The 2,500-nt window shown below is 52.4% G+C and overlaps 2 protein-coding genes across 5 annotated transcripts in view; one reads left to right on the top strand and one right to left on the bottom strand.

Annotated features, from left to right (window-relative positions):
* Positions 1–1,141, bottom strand: part of LOC126571471 (uncharacterized) — a 5,042-nt gene extending 3,901 nt beyond the window's left edge. The window contains exon 1 of one of the 2 annotated variants that reach the window (XM_050229997.1): positions 1,000–1,141. The gene's annotated coding sequence lies outside the window, so the exon portion shown is untranslated. Of the gene's footprint in view, positions 1–845; positions 936–999 lie in introns of those variants that run through there. The other variant, XM_050229998.1, reaches the window with a different exon arrangement.
* The window catches only part of LOC126571469 (cilia- and flagella-associated protein 298), a 23,910-nt gene that overhangs the window by 11,802 nt on the left and 9,608 nt on the right, over positions 1–2,500 (top strand). Inside the window, exon 1 of one of the 3 annotated variants that reach the window (XM_050229991.1) lies at positions 2,060–2,129. The exons of 1 other annotated variant lie outside the window; for it this stretch is intronic. The gene's annotated coding sequence lies outside the window, so the exon portion shown is untranslated. Of the gene's footprint in view, positions 1–2,059; positions 2,130–2,500 lie in introns of those variants that run through there. One more of the 3 variants, XM_050229992.1, reaches the window with a different exon arrangement.

Here is a 2,500-nt window from a genome sequence, read left to right as displayed (position 1 = left end):
CGGCCGACCAGGACGACGACGACGACGACGACGACGGACGGACGGACGGGCTGTAGTGTTGCCTTTCTCCACCACCAGAGGGCCCTAGCTGCTAGTAGTAGATTTTCTTGCTCTTACTCACTCTCACTCACAAACAGTCGCTCGCTCTCGCTCTCGCTCTCTCTCTCTCACTCTTTAAGCGAGACCGAATTTGCAGCATAATTGGCTTCGCATTGGGGCCCACTAGCTTATCCGTGAATGTGTGGGGATGGAGTGGCTGAGGCGTCCTAAGGGTTAACTGCCTTTTCACACCAGCCCCCCAAACGGCACACACACACTGACATGCACGCACGCACGCACACGCGACCACACGGTGCGATTAGTTGAAAATCCGATTTAAAGCCACACGCGCGTTGCGACGGCCCCGGGAGTCTCTCGCTGGGCTGGGCTGGGTAGGTGCACAGTCCTACCGTCACCACCAGTGACCGACGACCGAATGGTGGTGGTGATGGTGCGCGCTATTGATTAACTGGGGAGCTTTTTTGTTCATGGCGGAGAAAAGGACGAAAAATCAATTTTTCCAACTCGCATGCACGCACGCACGCGACTGTACACACATACATACACACTCACACAAGGATGTCGTCACTGGACCGCACCGCACCTAGCTGTGAGGGATGATCACCCCGATGAGGCTAGCTAGTATACTTTGTTTCACTTTTGCAGCTTAACAGAAAAAAAGGTCCTTCATCGCGACTCGGGCCCAAGTTTCTGCCTCGCGCACACATACGCACACAGACACACGTGTAAACTCTAGCGCAGTAGCTCCTTTTTTCCCGGGGGGGGAAGGGAGTCCGTCTACCAACCTGGCGTCCGTCGTCGTAAATCCGTAAATCCTGTGAATCCGCAACGCAACCGTACACCGCAAACCAAAGTAAAGGGTCCACCAGTAGGTTTTCTTTTCGGGCTGAGACACCGTGATGGTCAAATGACCATCCGCTGGCTGCCCCCTCCTCCTACCTAGTTACGCCAGCCAGCCGACAGGGACTCCACGTCGTGGATGGGCGCGCGCTGATGGTTCACGGCACCACTACTCGCTTCGACCGTCATCTAGCCTATGAATGAAAACGCACACTCGCGATGGTGCTGCTGCTGCTGCTGCGTTGCCTTTTTTGCTCTCACTCGAATGTTCCGTGTGCCGTTGTTCGGTGGCCTCGCACCTCGAAACTCCGTACACCAGCTTCGCACGAAACGCGCGCATGCGCATCGCAACCAGACGCAAAAGCTTCCGCTCTTTCGCTGACGGCACAGGACCTAAAACCATCGTCTCTCGTCAACGTCCCTTTTCGTCGATGGAACTGTGAGCTGTACCTTTTTGGGGGGTTTCTTTGCGACAAAACGATAACGAATAGTAGATGAAGGATTTCAATTGGATTATCGTTGGATTTTAAATGGAATTATTGTCAGTTGTAGTACTGCAAACACGAAGTTCCAGCAGATGGAGCCGCCTGGTGTTTCACTTTTTTTTTTGGTTTTTTAACGTTAATTGCCATGCGTTCCATGCCTGATGTCGGGTAGAATGTGCTCGGGCATCATTCTTTTGTGATTGTCCTTATTTTGGGTGATTATCGCTTGATATACCCGCTCGGAAAAACCGAAAAAAATCATCCTTCCACCGGTAAGGAAGTGTCCTGGCACTTGCATACCACATGGCAGCCAATTGTCAAAGAAAAAGCTCACTTTTGACAGCGAGTACAGTAATCGGTGGAGTGATCTTGGCGAATATCTTGCGTACTAATGTATGTGTGCGTGTTGTTGCTCAGTCAACAGGAAGCTTTTCGGTGAGAGAATCCCCATTGTAAGGACTCGCCAATCAGTAGCCCCGCAAGGAGAGCATGTCCTGGGAGAGACCACCGGAGAGCGAGAGAGCGAGAGATGGAAGGTTGCAGAATCATTGCGGTGGGAGGGTTTTCTTTTGATTCTCTCGCTCTCTCTATCTCACATTCCCCACCGCTGATGTGAAGAACTGCCATGGCGAACTCGGAACAAGGGCTTCAGTCAGTCACCGTTCACGTATGTGCGGACGTGCAATATTGTGATAATAGTCTAAACCGACCGACCGACCGACCGACCTCATCCACCGCTAAGGAGTATGTGTATGTCCTGGAATCTGGGATCCGGAGGTTCTAGGAGGACTGCGTGCGTGCATATCGCGTGTGTGTGCCCGTGTGCGTGTCCAATTTGGTGGCCAAGTCCCTTAGGATGGTCACCAAGTAGGTGCCTACCAGGGACTGACTGACTGGCAGGCACCAGCACCAGAATCGAGCTTGATGGGACCATAGTAGTGGTGTGGAGTAAGATCGAGGAACCGTAGCAGCACTGCGGAACTTGCCGTGTTTTTCCCTTTCCCTATCTTTTCCTTCCCAATGGTATGTTCCTTCAAGACGGTAGTGGCTCGTCAAAAGAAAAGAAAACGGAGTAAAACGACGGAGGCTTTCTCACCGACCTGGCCCGTGGTAGA

Source organism: Anopheles aquasalis, chromosome 2 (genome assembly GCF_943734665.1).
Source record: "Anopheles aquasalis chromosome 2, idAnoAquaMG_Q_19, whole genome shotgun sequence".
Taxonomy (NCBI): domain Eukaryota; kingdom Metazoa; phylum Arthropoda; class Insecta; order Diptera; family Culicidae; genus Anopheles; species Anopheles aquasalis.
Note: the sequence above shows the minus strand (reverse complement) of the source record. Positions and strands in the feature narration are given on the sequence as shown.